This window comes from Panthera uncia (assembly GCF_023721935.1).
Source record: "Panthera uncia isolate 11264 chromosome B2 unlocalized genomic scaffold, Puncia_PCG_1.0 HiC_scaffold_25, whole genome shotgun sequence".
In the NCBI taxonomy this organism is placed as follows: domain Eukaryota; kingdom Metazoa; phylum Chordata; class Mammalia; order Carnivora; family Felidae; genus Panthera; species Panthera uncia.
The window spans coordinates 11,840,670-11,860,248 of NW_026057581.1; the positions used below are offsets into that span (position 1 = coordinate 11,840,670).

Here is a 19,579-nt window from a genome sequence, read left to right on the forward strand (position 1 = left end):
TTGATGGGAGGGCCAGATGAGTTAACGTTTGTAAATTAAATCGAACAATGACAGAGTAAGCAGTCTCCGGTGTCTGTTACGGTCAGTGTGACTGGTTTCTCCACCAGTGCATTGTGGGATCGGTTCTTGGCGGAGGGCTGCTGTTTCTTGGTCCCCTGCATCACAGCCCCCAGTAATTATACCTCCGTTTTTGTCTTCCCTCCGGCCTGGTGAGACCCCAGAAGATGCATCCTGTGTTCAAGAGGGAAAGTGGGGGGAAATGTCACGTCAGAGAGAGAGTGGAGACAGCGCTCTGTTTCTGTGGTACGGATTCTCTCTTCTCTCTCCCTGTTTCCGGGGCTGGAGTGCTGCTTCTCCCAAACCAAACAAAGGCTGTTGCTTTGCAGAACGGGTCTTTCTGTGTTCCATGTGTCATCTGCCTTTAAGGGTGCAATTTGCTTCTGATGTGTGCAAGGTGCTCCCTCGAGAAGTCTTTGTTGGTGATGTTCAGAGGCCTCCCGTATTGATTGGTGACATAACGGCTCTATAGTGGGTGAATGAGGTCATTCTCATCCTGTTACTCAAGCCGGTGACCTTGAGGCCCATCGGATGACTAAGCCACCTAGGTGGATCCCTGGTTACAGAATGTCCTTGTTTAAAGGTAATCCGGTGTGAGGGTGACCTAATAGTTTTAAAGCAAGGACTGCAGGCGAATTGCATGCCCCTTAGTGAGAGGCGGTCTGTTTAATAAGCTCGGAGGCCACCAGGCCTTGGTGACACTATTTGGGGCTGGTTTTCGGGAGTTCCTTGATCTGCGTTCCTCTCTTATCTTTTCTCATTAGATCCCAATTCTCCGTTAAACTGCCACGGCAGCGTGTATTATCAGCAGCGTGAAGTTGAGAGCAAAATACTGAGGCCTCCGAGCTAGTTGGCTGGTTTGCTTTTTCTTTCCTTTTTTAAAATTCAGCAGTAGGGTGGGACAGAGCTGAAAGGGAAAAGATGTTTAATACTACAAGAAAAGAGAGGAAGTAAGCATGATGATAAAATCTGCATGTGAAAAACCCTTATTAAGAAAAGGAGAAGTGGACTGCACGGTTAGCTATACATTTCATCTGAAGAAGCACATTAGTCTTGCAAATAAGGGTTTCTGTCTGCTGCTACCGCTGCCCTGGGTGACCAGGCCTTATGACATTGGAATCGGTGCGGGTCTTAAATGAGCCGACCCTGGATGGGTGGGCAGGTGAAGGACAGTGAGGCGGGGGGAAGGGGTGGTCGGGTTCATTACTTTGGAATCACTGGTAACAATGAACTGTTTGGACGTTTGTCTCTAATAGCAAATGCCGATATAGTACTTAACTTTGTGCCAGTATCCTTGCGGAATGCTGGTCAACATATTAACCTTTTAACCGTTGTTTTGCAACTTCTGTGTCTGAGCACGCTGAGGTTAAGAAGTTTGTCCAAGGCCTCCAGGACCCCCCAGCATTGGCTCCGAACTTGGTACCCTGAGCACTTCGAGCTTCTCACTGTCATGGGGAGTCCGGGTCGTGGAGGTGCAGAGAAGACAGGGAATTCTTGTCCCCGGTGGGCATATTTCGTGTGCAGGTCAGAGGAATGTAATGACTTCAAAGGGCTTTCACCAAATGCACCCATCTGGCCAGTTTCTGCAGCTACCTACAGCTCACCACGATCAGGTTGGCAGACTGAGAAGTGCACATGCTTCCTGAGAAGCGAGACTTTCTCTGCCAGCAGAGTCTGTTTGGGCCCGGACCATGCTTCTTTTCCGATGAGAGCGTGTTTCCAAGCCACAGCTACTCTTGCACTCGGAGCCCTTCTCTGAGGTCAGCAGAGAGCTGGTGCTGGCCCGTGGTGGCCTCGCCCGGCAGAACGGAAACGCTCCTTTCTTGGGGCCGTTGGGGGAAGCTGTTGATTTGCGGGGTGGGAAAGCAAGACAACAGCCCGGGCAGTCTTAACATTTGCCAGCACTGATGAATTGGCCACGCGTCTGAACTCAGGACCGTGCACACCTAAAACGATCCGGAACAGATTTTAACTTTTACAAAAGATAGTAACAATCTGATATTGGAATCGGAAGAGGCACATTTTTTTTTTTTTCTAAATCATTTCATTGACTCCTATCTCAAGAAAAACCTCATGTGAAGCAAACCAAGAAGAGGTCCTCAGGTAGCTGAGGCCCAAGCACGAATCGCAGGTAGAGTGAGTAAATGAGCAACTTCATGGAAATGGTGAAAGAAATAAATGCATTATAAATGTGCCACTTAACTGAGATGTTTACCGACTGGAACAACAATGATGTATTTTTTTGGTCTATGATAAGGACAGCGTTGAAATCCATCCAAGCCCCGAAGATGATTGGAGGGTCCGTGTGAAGTTTAACGCTCTGCAGAGCCTAGAACTCGTATTATGTATGGCTTTTTTTTTTTTTTTCTAATGAATGAACATTGGCCTCAAGTCGGTTACTTAACAGCCTAATTACAGCACATTGGCAAGATGTACGTCTCTCACTGCGGGGTGGGTGGGAGGAAGCTTTTAGGTAAAAGAAGTTAAAAGGAGAAATCAGGAAACTAATTTTTAAAAAGCGGGATGCCAAAAAAAATAATCAGATACGTATACATTTGGGTCAAATAAACAATCCCTGAGAAGCCTTTTTATGATGACCAGGCACAGTGGTTCACGGGAGGCTCCTTTAAACATAATTTGAAACATCCGGAGAAGTTGAAAGAGTTGTACACTTAGTACCCATCCATTCACCTGATTTCACCTCCTTGTGCCTCAGTGTTCCCATCTGTACAATGGGGATCATAATAGAACCTATGTCTCTGGGTTGTTGGGAGGGCTGAGCGAGTTGATATTTGTAAAGTAACCGGCACATACTACATACTCTTCAGTGTTTGCTGTGGTTACCGTTATCTTTTATTTCAATAGCGTATCGTGAGGCCGATGCTGCAAGGCAGGTTCTTAACGGAGATACCACGTGTGTTGTTTTGGGTCCTTAGGATTCAAGTCCCTTGTAATTCTGATTCTGGTTGTGCCATGTAGGGGTAACTCACCCAGCGTCCTCCTCGTGAGGTTTCCTCGCGCGGACAGGAAATCATGACAGCGCTACCTGGCTTTATGGGCTGTTGTGAAGATTCATGAAGTTCCAACTTCTGAAAGTCGTAGAAGAATTCATTGTGAGTTTCAACTTGAGTTCCACGAGTGACTAACTCTGTTACCTTGGGGTGGATAGTTAGAGCGTGGTTGTCGCCCTTTGTAAAAGGGGAGTGGAGCCATTTTACAGCATTGTGGGGATGAAGCAAAATAATCCATGTAAGTCAGTTGACAAGAGAGCAATTCATTAGTAGTAGCAGTAGTGATAGTCGTCGTCGTCGTAGTAAGTAAGTCAAGTCTCTATTTCATTCACATTTCCGTAATTTTCACCTGACGTCCCTTTTCTGTGCTAAGATCCCTTCAGGAAACCACACTGCATTCCCCATCGTGTCTCCTTCGGCTCCGCTGAACGTGACAGTTTCTCTGACTTGTTTTTGATGACCTTGACAATTCTGAGGAGTGCCAATCGGTCGTTTTCTGGAATGCCCCTCAAATGGGGTTTTTCCTATGTTTTTGTTACGATTAGAAAAAACCCACTTGAGGGGCATTCTACAAAATGACTGATGAGCATTTCTCAGAGTTGGGAAATCGCCATCTACAGAGCGTAGACGTCAAGGGCGCCTACCCTCAGCGTGACTTCCCATGACCACCTGGCGCTTGATCTCGCCCAGCTGAGGTGGTGTTTGTCAGGTTTCGACATTTTAAAGTTACTCTTTTCACGCACGCCCCCATCTTGGGAAAGAACCCACACCAAGGAGACTGGTGTCTTATTTATTTAGTCATTTCTTTATCAGTATGAACTCGTGGGCGTTTGTTTTCTACTTCAGGTTATGATCTAGTACAACGCTGTGTGCTTTGTTGGGCCAGTTGCGTGAGTTTGGGCCATTGGCAGCTCTTTCAAGAACATGAGGGATTCTGTCTCCTGTCTCCCTTTGATATGCTCCCGTCGTTGTGTTTTTGTTTCTGAACATCTTCATGCCCACCTTGACGGTTCCCTGCCACCATCTTGGAATCCGCCATTTCTCCAGTTAGCCCCGATTCCTTTGATTGAGGAATGGTGTTGGGAGCCAAGTTCCGGGTACCGGGGCTTGCAGAAATTTTAACGCTCAACAAGTATTCGTTCCCTGCCTCCTTTTGTGAGAGTTTGGCGTGCACAGGGGTGAGCAGCTGGTGAGCTAGCTCACTGGAGCTGCCTGGATAGTCGCCCCACCAGTCATGCCAGCGGGTTGCATTCAGTTCAGGCCGGGTCAGACCCTGCGCTGTGCTTAGTTAGCACTGTGAGAACGTCCCCTGCCCTCATGGAACCCGGCCTCCTAGAACCCAGTGGGAGGACAGTAGACCGTAAGCGCTGTAGAAATTCCAAATAGAGAAGAGCCAGTGCTGTCTCAGAGCAGTTGAAGAAGCCTCCCTACATAAGATTGAACTTGAGTGAGCTTTATTCCAGAGGAGGAGACTTAAAAAAGAAAAGACAAGAAAAAGATGTGGCAGTGAGAACAGATATCTTTTGGTAGATGGAAAGAGGCGTGATTAATGATGGACTTTAGCTTGGTGGGGGGGGGGGGGTATTTTAGATACGAAACGGGGTTTATGGATCTTGGTGGGATGAGGGAAACGGGTTTCAGCCAGTGGTGTGTTGGGGCCGGTTCATGCTGCCACTCCCAAGCCAACTCTTAGGTTTTGAGGAATTTTGAGAGCAGGTAGGCATTATACTGCATGCTTAAAATCGGCCGTGGTAGGGATGTTTAGACTACAGATAGCTGCAAACACTACAGATCACGGCTTTTCTGTCCCCTCCAGCTAGTTACTGAACATTTTTCTGCACGTTGCTGGCTTTAGCTGTCTAAAAATCTGGCATAAACCCTTACCCTGCATGTCTTTTTTTTTTCTTTTTTTGTCTTTTTTTTTTTTTTCATATACACGTTTCTGTTTCCTGCTTTGAATTCCCTGACAAGAACTGTAAAAATGGTTCTAATAGAGATGTGTGCCCTCCAATGAAAACTACGTTCTACTACAGGTTGGTAAAAACTCTGGTCACCAGAAAACGTTGTGGGTAGCTGAGGTATATGGACACTCTGATGGTCATTCTGGATAACTGAGCTGGAAATGACACAGCCTTCTATCTGGTTTGTGTAGTGTGGGAAGACTCGTCCTCACCTAAGGGTAGTCACTAATGTCGTATATCAACAACGTGGCTGCCAGACTTTTCTCCTCTCTTAGGGCTGGGCTAGCTTGGAGGTATCTTCCTACTTCGTATCGAAACTGTGGGAAGAAGTGGTATCATCTTCCTCTGGCTGAGAAACCATGACTCGGCCTCATGATTGGCGCAGGTAATGCAGCCCCATGTTAGCTTGACTTTTGCAAGGATGACACCTGAGTAATCCTGGACTAACGCGAAATAAAGATAGTTTTCATGAGGTCACCTCTTAGGCGTGCTATGCGGTATGGAGTGTTCTGCAGAATTAGACTCAGAAGAGCTTACATTTCATGCCAGTCCGTGAAAGGTGGTCACACATGTGTGACCAAGGAGAGCGAGGTTAGGGATGGAGACAGAGACTTCCTCTTACCTGGAGATTGTGAGTTTTTCACTGTTCTCATAAAAGATGGGGTTGCTTTGCCTTCATTACAGGGATTTCTTTTACCTTTCTTTGCCCTTCCCTGTGGCCTTCCGTCCCTAACTTTTACTCCTGCCTGTAATCGACTCTCCTCCTGACCCACTGTCGAGTCGCGTCTCTGGGGATATAGCACTCAGAAAGAATATTGCGTGAATCCTGCCCATATCACAAATCCGTGCGGAGTTCCCCCTGAATCACAGAAGCCCTCATATTCTCTTTTAGTCCAAATGATTCCTAGATGTGAAGGCTCTCAGATTTTAACTGATTTCCGAGAACCCTCAAATTCCTTAGCGGCCTGCCATAAACCAGCCATCTCACGCAAGGCTCACTTGGCTGTCTTTGGGTTTTCCTGGTCCAAAGAGATCATTTGAAAAGCTCCCATGGAGGGCCAAATGCTCACAAAGTTTTTTTTTTTTTTTTTTTTTTAAATTGTGAGAAAATGTATGTAACATTGAATTTTCTATTTTTTTCATATTTATTTTTAAGAGAGAGAGCGAGAGAGAGGGAGAATGCCAGCAGGGGTGGGACAGAGAGAGGGACACACAGAATCCAAAGCAGGTTCCAGGCTCTGAGCGGTCAGCACAGAGCCCGACGCAGGGCTCGAACTCACAGACTGCGAGATCATCACCTGAGCTGAAGTCAGACACTTAACCGACTGAGCCACCCAGGCGCCCCTAGAATTTACTATTTTTAAGTAGCAGTTCACGGCCGTCAAGTACATTCACACCGCTGTGCAGCCGTCCCCCTCCATCTGTCTCCAGAATGCTTTTCATCTTCCCAAACTGAAACTCTGGACTCATTAAGCAGTAAATCCCCATTCACCCCTCCCGCCACCACCTCCAGGCATCCCCTGCTCCACTTTTTATCTCTATGGCTTTTACTATTCTGGGTACCGCATACAGGTGGAATCCTGCAGTGTTTGTCTTTTTGTGGCTGGCTCATTTCACTTAGCAAACGTCCTCGGGGTTTGTGCATGTTGCGGCCCGTGTCAGAGTTTCTGGCCTATTTAAGGCTGAATAGTATTCCGTTGTATTATCTACCACATTTTCTTTATTCACACTTGAGCCGCTGCTTCTGCCTCGTGGGTTTTGTGCATCGTGCTGCCGTAAACCTGGGTATACACAAACGTGTGTTCGACCCCCAGCTTGCACATCTTTCGGGCACACATCCAGAAGTGGAATTGCTGGACCGTGTGGTAATTCCGCGCTGAATTTTTGGAAGGACCTCCATCCTGTTTTGCACAGCAGACGCACCATTTCTCGTTCTCACCGGCCGTGCGCGAGGGTTACGATTTTTCCACATCCTGGCCAACACGTGTTGTCTTCTGTTTTCATTGCTTTGTGTTTGTTGTTGTCATGTGTATAGCCATCCTCCTGGGGTGTGAATGGTCTCATTGTGGTTTTGATCTGCACTCCCCTAATGACGAGAGATATCGAGCAGCTTTTCATGTGCCGGTTGGCCGGTCGTATGTCTTCTGGGGAGGAATGTCCATTCAATTCCTTTGCCCAGTTTTTAATCAGGTTGTTTGTTTTTTGTGGTTGCACAGCGCTCGTCTTGATTACCTGGATAGTACACTACTTCAAGAGGCTACTGGACGTTTATCTGACGTTCTGTAGGAACGTCTGTTCTATCCTATTTGCACGTACGTTAATGCAGGGATAATGCACGGAGACTTGCCGGTCTATAAAACTCCACCTCATACTGAAAAAATTTGCCCTTGCTGCTTATTGTGGGGAAAGTTTAACGGTGGATACCGCCAACATAAGCCATTCACAGCTTTTGACTACTGGATGTTATTGCCATCTAACTTTGTGCTGAGGTATTAACCTTAAAAATAAAACTTTCAGTTCTTTGTTGGCAAAAATGGGTTTATTCAGGAATAGCAAAGAGCAGCTATTGGGGGCATGGAAGCTACGGCAAAACCATGGGCAAGTCCAGCACACAAAAGAAAGGGACGTTATTTTATGGAACAGGAGGACGTTGGGAGGAGTTGTTTGGGATGAAAATCTATTGGAGAAGAGCACGTGCTCAGGGTCATGAGCGTTTCTCACTGGCTGAGTGTTCAAGGGGTGGTTGAGTGCTAGCCAGAGCTGTGAGGTGCATCTTTCCCTGGTGGGACCCGCGATTGTTGATTCTTTCCTGCTGCTGATTCTCGCCTTGGGGTCTGTAATGGACAATTTTCCGACGATTGATGTTGAGTAGTACAGCTCCCCCTCCAGTCTCCCAAGTCCACTTGAGTGACGTTCCCTTTGTTAATGTTCACATAAACGAAAACACAATCTATTATGAGGAAGAGGAGAAGCAGAGATGATGTGTTATCATTTCCCAGCATCATGATATTCTGGACCAGGGGTTGACAAACTCTGGCCTGTGGGCCAATTCCCACCCGTACCCGTTTTTGTGAATAAAGTTTTATTGCAACACAGCCACGCCCATCGGGATCGTATTGTCTGTGGCTTCTGCGGTGCCACAGTGGGTGGAGCTGAGCGGTCGCGATGGAGATCATCGGGCCCTGAAACGTTTGCTACCTGGCCGTTTCCTGAAAAAGTTTGCCAGCCCTTGGCTGTTGTCGACACTTGAAAGGTGCCATGTTAAACGTCCTGTCTATGATACAGAGATGTTGACACTGCGTCTTCCTTCTATAGTGAGCACTTTGAAAACTATAAAGATCTCATAGATACGAGTATTACAGCTTTTAAAGTATTTCCTGAACTCCAGCTATGTGTCCCAAAATTGTGTCCTTAAGGCCTTTGTGATTTGATCGGGGCACCTCCTGTGCCACTGTCCGATGTGCCTGAAACGTCCCTGACGCAGGCAGCACATTTGAGAGCCGGAGTATCTAACTCTTCCCTTTCCCCCTGTGCCAGGTCCTATTCACATTGAACTTTGGTGAAGGAGCCTTGGTCTCTAACTCAGTGACGGAGGCTGCAGCCCGGACAGGGCCCTAAAGTGTAGAGCATGAAAAACATGCTGCTTTTCACCCTAAAAATAGCATCGGCTTCTCTTGCTCCCTCCCCCCAAGTCAGAGGGGTGGCTTTGCTAAGGCAGCGACTGCCCGGCTCCGGAATTTTGAGATCCTGCTGTTTGCTGACTTTGTTTCGTCTTCTGTTTAGCCTTTTGGCGTTGCTTACAATAAACTTACGCTAACTGCTCGAAGAATCGTTCAGGTATATGGACACTGCCTTTGAAAAGTCTACGTAGTGTGTTTTGGCAATTCAAGAATAGTAAACATTGGGTATAAGATATTGTATAGAGGGGCGCCTGGGTCGTTAAGCATCGGCTTCAGCTCAGGTCATGATCTCACATTTCGTGGGTTCGAGTCCCATGTCGGGCTCTGTGCCGACAGCTGGGAGCCTGGAACCTGCTTCGGATTCTGTGTCTCCCTCTCCCTCTGCCCTTCCCCCACTCATACTCTGTCTCTCTCTCTCTCAAAAATAAATAAAACATTAAAAAAACATTTTTTAAAGATATTGTATATATTGCTTTATTACATGGTATATAATATCCTTTGAGACCACTAGAAAATCCCCCCCCCACACACACACACACCACCACACACACACCCTCACAAACACAGATACCCAAGAAATCATCAAGCTGGGAGTAGCATCTACCTGAAAACGTTTTCTTATACACAGTGGTTGGTAGGGCAGTCATTTGTATAATCCAAATAGGATCCTGATAATGGATGCACCTGGCGAGATGTCACGTTTTATTGCAGATATAATATTTATCTAAAGGCAAAATATACGAGTGCTTGGGTGTCTCAGTCTTTTGGGCATCTGACTTCGGCTCAGGTCATGATCTCGCAGTTCGTGAGTTTGAGTCCCACATCCGGCTCTGTGCTGACAGCTCAGAGCCTGGAGCCTGCTTTGGATTCTGTGTGTGTGTGTCTCTCTCTCTCTCAAAAATAAACATTAAAATTTTTTTTTAATAAAGGCAAATATATAATCTCTGTCCCATTTCATGGAATCTTACTGCCCCAACTGAAATGTGTCAGTGAAGTGACAGGCATTAGTTGTAATAGTGCTGATATATTAAGAACTTTGTGGTCCTTTTTCTTTACTTTTTGAGAAGGAAAAATCTCCCCCATAATCTAGCAATCAGTATTTCTCTCCAAGAGCTGGTACTCCAACCTATTGTGATTATAATTACTCTCCTTGAAAACCAGTCCCCAGATACTATCCCCCTCTTCTGTTACAGGCTTTGCTGTTGAGGTTAGATCTAGTGGGAGGGCCGTTTTGCAAATGATTGTCTTCCCTCGGTATAAGGGTATGTTTTTGTTTTGATATTTGTATATTTTTTACTTCCCAAGAGCAGATCTCCACTATATTTCTTCATATGTATTTACCATTCCAATGTGAAGATAAATTCTGCAATTCAGATCTTGCCCCTTGAAGTTCTAGGGACTTCTCAGAACAACTTGGTGTCCTTCGTGCATGCCTTCTTGTTTATGGCCCGGTGAGAATTCATTCATTTCTGCGTATTTTATATGCCAGGCACTGGGCTAGGTGTTGGGAAAACAGAAATAAATGATGTAAATTCCAGGCTCTCGGAGCTGGGCTGCAGTTTAGTGGGGGAGATGTGTACCCACAAAGATGCATTTTGGAATACGGGATGTGCTCCTTGTAGAGCGATGTATGACACACAATATTAAGTCTGGAGGAATCTGTAAACTTACTTAAATCCTGACAATGAGTTAGACTGTGGATAAATTTACCAGATGAGAAACGCACAAATATTACTTTTTCTACGGTGAGGTAATAAATGGAAAAACTGAACGAAATAAAGTGCATCTATTGTAACCGATGGCCCCCAGCAAGGCCAGTGCTCTCGCACTGCTGTTGTTCCTTGGCATTCTTTGTGTCTGGGTCATTAACATTGCGTTGAGGTCAGATGAGAGTGTGTTCCATCTGCCACGCTTTGATAAGTAAAGTAAAATGCTGATGGAGATCATTTAAGATCGTCTCTGTGCTGTTGATTGCATGCTTGTGGCTCATAATCAGAATGATGCAAAGTAATTGTTAGACCAACTTGCCAAGGCTACATTTTGTGTCGCTGCAACTGTCAGCACTTTGGTCCTGCTGTTCTGCCTGGAGAATGCTTGCCTGGCACCTGTTGGGCAACTGAAGCACTGCTCACCACCGCATGTCCTGGATAACTTTTGTTCGGGCATCCTTGCTTGCTGCCTCCATTAAACAACCTGAGGGGCGCCCGGGTGGCTCAGTCGGTTCAGTGTCCGACTTCGGCTCACGTCATGATCTCCCAGTCCATGGGTTTGAGCCCCGCGTCGGGCTCTGTGCTGACAGCTCAGAGCCTGGAGCCTGCTTTGCTTTCTGTGTCTCCCCCCCCCCCCCCTCTCTCTCTCTCTGCCCCTCCCCTGCTCATGATCTGTCTCTCTCAAAAATAAATAAACATTAAAAACAACCACAACCACCTGAAAAAGGAGTTTCTGCTTATTTGGTGAAAGTAAGTGCTCTTTTGTGTGTGTTGCACAGAATGCTATTTTACTGCAGCTTTTCTTATAAAAATCCACATGCGTGGTGCCAGGACACTCAGGACGTGCTTGTAGCTAATCTTAAGGAATCCAGTGTGTTTGCCTAGGATGATACTACATGATCGTACAATGAGAAGATACGCATTTCCAAAGTCAGTAGTCCAAAAATAGATTGTACGTGCGGGACGTAGAGTATTAGCACAGTTTTCCTGGCTAGATCATCATTGCCAGAGGTAAGCAGTTGGACGAAGATGTTAGAATTTAAGGCACAATTTTCCATGTCTCTACAGGTCTGAGATACGGAATGAGTATTGGGCCACCCCACGTGCACCATCAGAAGATAGGAAGGACCCCTTGAAAGCAAATTTAAGAATGCGCATCATTTAGCCTTGGAGACACAGCATAGCATACAGCATGGCCTGGCCCTCTGGTTCTTTCTCATAGAGAAAGCAGAGACCACAAGAGAGTTAAGCAAAGCGAAACCTCTGTTCTTATAAGACGTTCACTGTCAGATCTAGGGACATCTCACTGGCTCCTGAATTTTGCCATCAAAGGAGATCTGTTAAGAGTAGCACAGCCCATATTCTGTGCTAGAACGTCCCTAGTGTGAGTAGCGGGGGAGATGTTTTTCAGATTCCATCCAGGGCTAAAATTTAAGATCTGTGTTCTTATCTCCTAATGTTGACTCTTCATGTGGTCAAGACAGAACAGTAGAAGTCTCTTCCAAGAGCATGAGTCCTTCACAGACCGTCACTTCCCCTAAAAATTGCATCAGCTGGACAGGGGACGGGTGAAGTTTGGGGAACTTTGGTTGGAAGATAGAATGCAAAGTGGCCTAGCACCTGTTCATTGGCTGTTTCAGAAGTCAAACGGTGATGTCTCTCTTCTTTGTTTCTTCACGTTTGGTCTCTCTGGGATTTCCCAGTTGGTGTCAGATCTGGCATTCCTCTGCTGCCACAGTTAAGTCCTGTCTTTCTCTGTTGCTCCCTGCCAGTCCCCCACGTCCTGCCTGCTTGTCCCGGCAGTGCTGGCTGGCAATCCTTAGAAGGGTTGATTACATTAACGACTGGAGGAGGAATTAGCACCCGCGCTCTTTGCCGGCTGCGGGGATACGTCCACTCCCGAGCCTCCCCTCAAAAGCGGTATTTTCCTAAAATTTTGCCAGTCCGTCGCATTTCGAGGTATGGCACGATTTTCTCAATCAGGGACGAGGATGTGTCGTGCAACTCAAGCAAAACTGTATCACATATGTTTTAGCAACTCAACCATTCCCTTCAAGAAGGAAGCTAGATTAGAACTATGGAGGCTGCACAAACACTCCACCTCTGGAGGTTTTCTAAACATGGTAAATCCTGATTATTTTTCAGGTTTTGAAGTTTATGTAACGCAATGATGATTTTTAAGCCCAGATCCACTCAAGGATCTACAATGTTCGGTTTACCTTTCTGTCATGAAGTAACTTTACCGTCATCACACTGAAACAGGACACACTTACGATTTTGTAGCTGGAGTAGACACCTCTATCCATCATTGGCCCCGGGCTTTGAAGTGTTGTCCCCTTCCAGTAGATTGGAAACTCGCTGAATGCTGTCCTTTGTGATATTATTCCCTGTGGTGTTAGGGCCAGTTTGTAGTCTTCTAAGGGACACCCACTCAAACCCAAACAATTTTTCGTGAAGACCTCTGGTGTTTATATCGTCTGCTTTTTCTGTATCTTGACAAAAATATCAAAGGAAAGAACCATGTGCTACCACACGTGGTACCACATTTCTCATAAATGTGGGGCACTCTGGTAGACTCTGTACCACATTTCTCATAAATGTGGGGCACTCTGGTAGACTCTGTACCACATTTCTCATAAATGTGGGGCACTTTGGTAGACTGTACATTTAGCCCCTGTTTATCGAGTGGTTCATTCTTTCCATGCGCTGCTCTTGTAGTTTAAGAATTTTGATGGTGGGACGCCTGGGTGGCTCAGTCAGTTAAGCGTATGACACTTGATCTCAGCTCAGGTGTCGATCTCAGGGTTGTGAGTCTGAGCCCCACACTGGGCGCCACACCGGGCGTGAAGCCTGCTTTGAAAGAAAAAACATTTTTAAACTGAAAAATTAAAAAGAATTATGATGGGGATGGATTTATTGATAGGAAAAGAAGTTTGTAATGTAATAAGTAAAATATTATCAGGCTGAAAAACAATGTGAATACTACCATAGTATGCTATGACTAAACAATAGGTATGTATATAATTTTACTTATTTAAGTATACGTCTAATAAATTCTGTGCACTCGAGTGTAGGAGAGAGCCTAGAGCCTTGTGAGCCAAAATGTGCATAGTGATTGTTAGTGGGGCCTGCTGATTTGCTTCCTTTGGGCTGTTTCCTCGTGTATATTATCTAATTGTTCACGGTAAATGTTCTACTTTGCTCTCATTTGTCTCATCTAATTTTGAGGGGTTGCAGAGAAAGAGAGTGCAATACAGGTGCTCACGTTTTGATAAATTACGAAATTATAAAAATCCCTCCTGTGTCTTCTGGATTGTTGCAGACAGAGAAATGTGTTGCGTCACCTAGCGTCAAAGCGTTTTCTTTCTCCTAAGTGCCTTCTACGTCCCAAGCACCCACCGAGAGCTTGAAACGTGATACACGGTGGGTACAAGTATCGCCCCTGAGGAAAGAAAGGGTCCTGAGCGTGTAGGCGCCTTGAGTCCCACAGCTGATGTGCGACTGACCTGAGATGCCGACTCGGGTCCGACTCCGAAAATCGGCTTTTCTGATCCCTGTGGTTCTGACTCTAGACATCTTGCCACCGTGAGGATGAAGACGGTTAATTTATGTGAGCGGATTATTAAAGTGTTGCTTTAAAAAGAAGGTGCTGAGAGATGGCACCAGCGTTGGACCCTCTTTTGCTCCTGCGTTGGTACCCTGGAGTGTTTTCAGGTAGACCGTGGACTTCTCCAGAGGCGGAACCACGTGGTCTGGGGAGCCCTCCCGTCCCCCAGCACAGCCTGAAAGCCTAGGAGGCAGGTTTCTCTCTCTGTGGCTGGGAGGTGCGCCTTGGAGATTCTGAGACACTGGGTCTGGGAATCTGCCACCCGTGGGTGTCCTGAGGAGGAGACTGTCCCTACTGTCTGAACGGCCACAGCGCTCTCTTCTTTGTAGGGCAAGAGAGGAGAAGCAAGCAGTGGCTTCTTCCAGCTCGTAGACTTACTCCCAAATGCTCTGGGATCATGTGAAACTTGCCACTGTCGGGAGCTAGACCAGCTCTGCCTCACGTTCCCTCCCAAGCCTGCAAAGGCGTCTTGGAAACAGTCTCTGGAAATTTTTAAAAACTTGGATCTTGAGCAGAGTTCCTTATGTGACAGAGATTACACAGCCTGTTGAAGTCACCCCTGAGCTCCCTTCGTCTTTCAGGCTTCCAACATTCACATCCTCTCCGTTCTTTCCCACACTTGATCCCAAAACGCCGTGGCTTCTTCGTGGGATTACTCAGTCGCCCCGAGATGTGGCCTCCAGCGCCTCTCGACCAAGTCCACATTCCCTTAGGGACCCAGTTACAGATCCCTGTGGGGTTACTGACTTCAGCGGGGGGTGCACGGAGTTGTGGGTGTACATTTTGTGGTGGGGAAGGGGTGTGGGGAGAGGGCACAGGGCAGTTATGGGGTACACTTCATTAAGGCGTCTTCAGTTAGCCCCACCGTGGGACCACAGACAGTCCACCTGAAAAATGGGATTTTAACAGATCCACCTGAAAAATGGTTTCCCGGGCACCACCATATACATCACAAGGTTCGTGCATTTCGTGATAAAGGAATCCTGCACGGGGCGCCTGGGTGGCTCGGTCCGTTTAGCACCCGACTTCGGCTCACGTCATGATCTCACAGTTCATGGGTTCGAGGCCCGCGTCGGGCTCACCGCTGTCAGCTCAGAGCCTGCTTCGGATATTCTCTCCCTTTCTGCCCCTTCCCTGCTTGTGCTCTCTCTCTGAAAAATAAATCTTAAAACAAAAAATCATGCACATGCTTACTTTCTGCATATTGAATGTTGAAAGCTCCTGTTTTCAAAATCCATGTGGTTGCCCAAACAATCAGATGCCCACCACCCATCAGACACTTGCCATGCACCTACTAAGTGCCCAAGTGCTGGGAGCTGGGATTTTTTATAATCTCTAGGCCTGCACACCTGCACTGACCTCTAATACAGACTTCATGTTGTTCATTTAAAATCTTTTTCTCTTCCAGTTTTCCAAAGAAATTAGTCCTTTTTCTTGGTGAAAAGAAACCAGTCTGCCGTTTTCCTAGGGTGAGTGACCCTTTGACTCTTTTCTATATTTTTACTTTATCTTTCATAACGTGTATGTATTTTTAATTATATTTTCACATCAAGATTTTATCCGGTTATTGTGATGCTCCAAGAAAAAGTGCTTCATAGCAGGTGTTCTCTAGAAGTTTCCCCCACTTGGAACTAAAAGGTTCAGATCTCTTGCCTTCAGAAGGGAAGGCTTCTCTCTTGTATCTTTCGGCCGTTTCTTTTTGCCACACGCATGTTTTGCCCCTTATGAATTAGTACCATCGTCGCTGTTACCTTGTGCAGCTAGCAGAGAGGATTAAGAGAGAAGGCTCTCGTTTTTCCCCCCATGACTTGCACAGAAATACAGCCGTGGGCAAGGACAAACCGTCCGTTTTGTTCATGTGACACACTGTGTCATGAGTATCGTGACAGGGAATAATAGGATGTGAACAGTACCTGGGACCTTAGAGCCCATCTGGCAAAGGCCCTGTGTACACATGGGGCAGCTGAGGCCCAGAGGGCTTCTCATCCTCTGTCCGGGGGCTTCTCAGACAGCGGTAGAGCTGGAGTGATGAGATGCACTTGACTCCCAGCTGCGTGGTGGTTTCCCCTGGTTCCCCCCCCACCCTGCCCCCCGCCGCCCCCGACCCGACCCCACCTGGCACAGCACCGTCTTTGGAATCTCCTTTCTGACGATACAAGGCTGCAGGTGGTTTGACCTGATAATATCCCTCTAAGGCACCTATCAAGAGGGATGCTGTTTAACTATTTAACTTTCTAGGAATCCTCCCTGGCTACTACCCAGAGGGGTTGGCCGAGCGGGCGTACCCGGGACACTCCCGTCACAGACCTCATCTGGGAGGCGATGTTTTCCTTTGCGCCTCCCAAACCGCCGCGTCCCCAGTGCCACGACACGAGCCCAGACTCAGCGGTGCGTCTGTTCTGCAGCTAGAAACTGTGCTGCACCTGCAGGTGCCCGCTGGCCAGCTGCGGACCTGCACCCCCCCCACCCCCACCCCCCGGGACTGTCTGCACCTGCAGAGTAGTGCCTCACAAGTTCCTGATGGTGCAGTACAGATTTGACCTGCAGTCATAGACACTTCTGGAGAAACATTTCGTCATTAAAAAAAAAAAAAAGGTTGTACTGGTTCTCACATGAGAGTGCTGTTGTGGAGTACGATGGAGAGAGGAGTGAGACGGTGCTCGTCCTCGGGAACCCCAGAAGGCGGGCTGATCTGCGGTCCTTGCAAAGGTGCCTGTGCCAGAGCTGGCTCTGGACCGGGTTCATTGGGGTCGGAGAGCCAAATGCGCGTATTTCCAAAGCATTCCGTCTCAGCGCGGGATGGTCCAAGTGTAGTATTGAGAAGCTGTGTCTATTGTTTCGTCCCACTTGGCAACTTAATCACCGTATCGTAACGAGTGGGAGCTTCCTTTCCACCCTAACGGGAGTCATCATTAAGGAACTCGATGGCTTCGTATCGGGGACAGAGACGGTTTGATTTCTAATGGAATCGGGAACATGGCTTTGCTACTTCACTGGCGATCATCTGCTTCCTACCCTAATCCTGACCCTCCTGTCCCGTCCCCAGATGCACGGAGCGCAGGAATGTGTATTTGTTAGGGGGCGCAACTTGAAGGTTTCCATATTCTCATCTTACCCAAGAAAAGCCCAACAGCTTTATCCCCAGAGCACACACCACCGTATATAATGTGGGGACGTGAGGTCCCCTGCTTCCTGGAGAACCCAAGGGTCTCTGTGGGATCAAGAAATGGATAAGACTAAAATAGACGGCAGTTAAGGGCCTCAGCAACGTGGGGAAGGGCCAGATCCCGCACCTGCTTTGTACTTTTCATTTAGAGAAAGAAAGAAAGAAAGAAAGAGAAAGAAAGAGGAAGAAAAAGAAAGAAAGAAAGAGGAAAGAAAGAAAGAAAGAAAGAAAGAAAGAAAGAGAGGGAGAGAAAGAAAAAGAAAGAAAGAAAGAGGGAGGGAGAGAGAGAGAGAGAAAGAAAAAGAAAGAAAGAGGGAGGGAGGGAGAGAAAGAAAGAAAGAAAGAGGAAGAAAGAAAGAGGAAGAAGAAGAAAGAAAGAGGAAGAAAGAAAGAGGAAGAAGAAGAAGAAAGAAAGAGGGAGAAAGAAAGAAAGAAAGAAAGAAAGAAAGAAAGAAAAAGAGGGAGGGAGAGAGAGAGAAAGAAAAGAAAGAAAGGGAAGGAGGGAGAGAGAGAAAGAAAGAAAAAGAAAGAGGGAGGGAGAGAGAGAAAGAAAGAAAGAGGGAGGGAGGGAGAGAGAGAAAGAAAGAAAGAAAGGGAGGGAGAGAGAGAGAGAAAGAAAAAAGAAAGAAAGGGAGGGAGAGAGAGAGAGAAAGAAAGAGGGAGGGAGAGAGAGAGAGAGAGAAAGCAAGCAAGCAAGCGAGCGGCTGCTAGTGAGGCCTGAAGCAAGAACGGTAAAGCTGGGGGGGGGGGCGGACCACTTGGGGCTACCCGGTCCCCACCGGGGTCATGAATGGCGCGAAGCTGACAATCAGGAGGCGTCAAATCATCCCCCCAAATACTGCAGCCTGTTGACTGTTACCAGTTGCAGGGAAATTGAACAGAAACCGAAGCCATGCGTTTCCTACTTAAAAAGTGGGTAGGGGCCGGTCCCCACACTTGGGGTTTGGACCACATAGGCCCACGTGCCACGTGCGTGGACACCTTGTAGAACATGAGTGGCTGGGCTCCGTTTCATGGTATGCGGAGGGCCGGGCCCTGGAACAACACTGTTGTTGTTTCCGAGCTGGAGCAGTGCCGTCGATGGTATCCCTTTAAGGGAAATCCAGGGAAACGCGCTTGCCAGTGATGTGATTTTCTTTGCTAGAGGCCAAGTCGCAATGGCATGTATCAGTTCCATAGCAACATGTCTGTGCAGCCAGAAAAAATATAATGACCGTGGCAGCCAGCGTATCCCGGGGCAGGACGAGCACAGCCCCGATGCCCCTTTGGATCCCCCGCTCCTCACCCCGGCCGGCCTCCCCCCTCCTTCAGCGCGTTGGGACTCCGTGATTGTTACTAACTGACCCTGCTGTTCACGCTCGCCTACGGTCCCCGTCAAGCTCAGCACTTGACGAGGGACGAGACCATGTCTGTGGTGAAATCCTGCGGGCCTGGGGTGTCGGCCGAGCTGGCAGAACCTCGCAAACCAAAGTAGGTGGAGAGTCTGTGCTTTTCATCACTGCCGTGGCAAAGCAGCCCTGTCCGCACAGCGCGGTGGGGAGAGCGTTTCCTGTATGTCGCGGTCAACTGCTTCTGGCTGGAAAGTGGGCAGTGGACCGGAGTGAGTGGGAAATCTAGGGAAACAGAGAACCCTTTTACTGTGCTCCTCAGATTCAGGAGACGCTTTCCAGGGTAGAGTGGGATGCCAGGAGGCCAGGCGCAGTAGGACTGCACGAAGAAGTCCAGGGCGCATCGCTGATTTTCTAGCAGCTTCCACCAGAGGTGCAGTCTCTGAGTGTGGTTCCTCCAGCACGTGTAGTTGGGGTTTTAACCTCTCTCTGATGTTTTCCTGTCTATAAACTTCCCCGTGAGGGGCGCCTGGGGGGCTCCATCGGTTAAGCGTCCAACTTCGGCTCGGGTCATGATCTCACAGTTCGTGCGTTCGAGCCCCCCGTCAGGTTCTGTGCTGACGGTTCGGAGCCTGGAGCCTGCTTCGGGTTCTGTGTCTCCCTCTCTCTCTCTCTGCCCCTCCCCTGCCCATGCTCTGTGTGTGTCTCTGTCTCTCTCTCTCTCTCAAAAATAAACATTAAAAAAATAATAATAATGTAGAACTCCCATGAAACCGTTGTAATCACTCTTGATTTCAACAGATGTTCCTTTCCCCTGAACTCCTAGAGCATTTTCAAAAATCTTTACCATCTATTTGACAGGTGTCTTGTATTTCCTTTTTTCATGCATAATGCTTTGGGGATCTGAGCAGTCTTTCAGATGGAGGGTCGGGCATTCAAGGTCAGGAACCAATCATCTTAATCTTTGTCTTTCTTCCTTCCTTCCTTCCTTCCTTCCTTCCTTCCTTCCTTCCCTTCCTTCCTTTTCTTCCTTCCTTCCCTTCCTTCCTTCCTTCCTTCC

The 19,579-nt window shown here is 47.5% G+C and overlaps 1 protein-coding gene across 3 annotated transcripts in view; it reads left to right on the forward strand.

Annotated features, from left to right (window-relative positions):
• ATXN1 (ataxin 1) overlaps positions 1 to 19,579 on the forward strand; it is a 253,090-nt gene that overhangs the window by 40,055 nt on the left and 193,456 nt on the right. The window contains exon 2 of one of the 3 annotated variants that reach the window (XM_049654860.1): positions 15,434 to 15,494. The exons of the other annotated variants lie outside the window; for them this stretch is intronic. The gene's annotated coding sequence lies outside the window, so the exon portion shown is untranslated. The remainder of the gene's footprint in view (positions 1 to 15,433; positions 15,495 to 19,579) is intronic. 3 annotated transcript variants of the gene reach the window in all.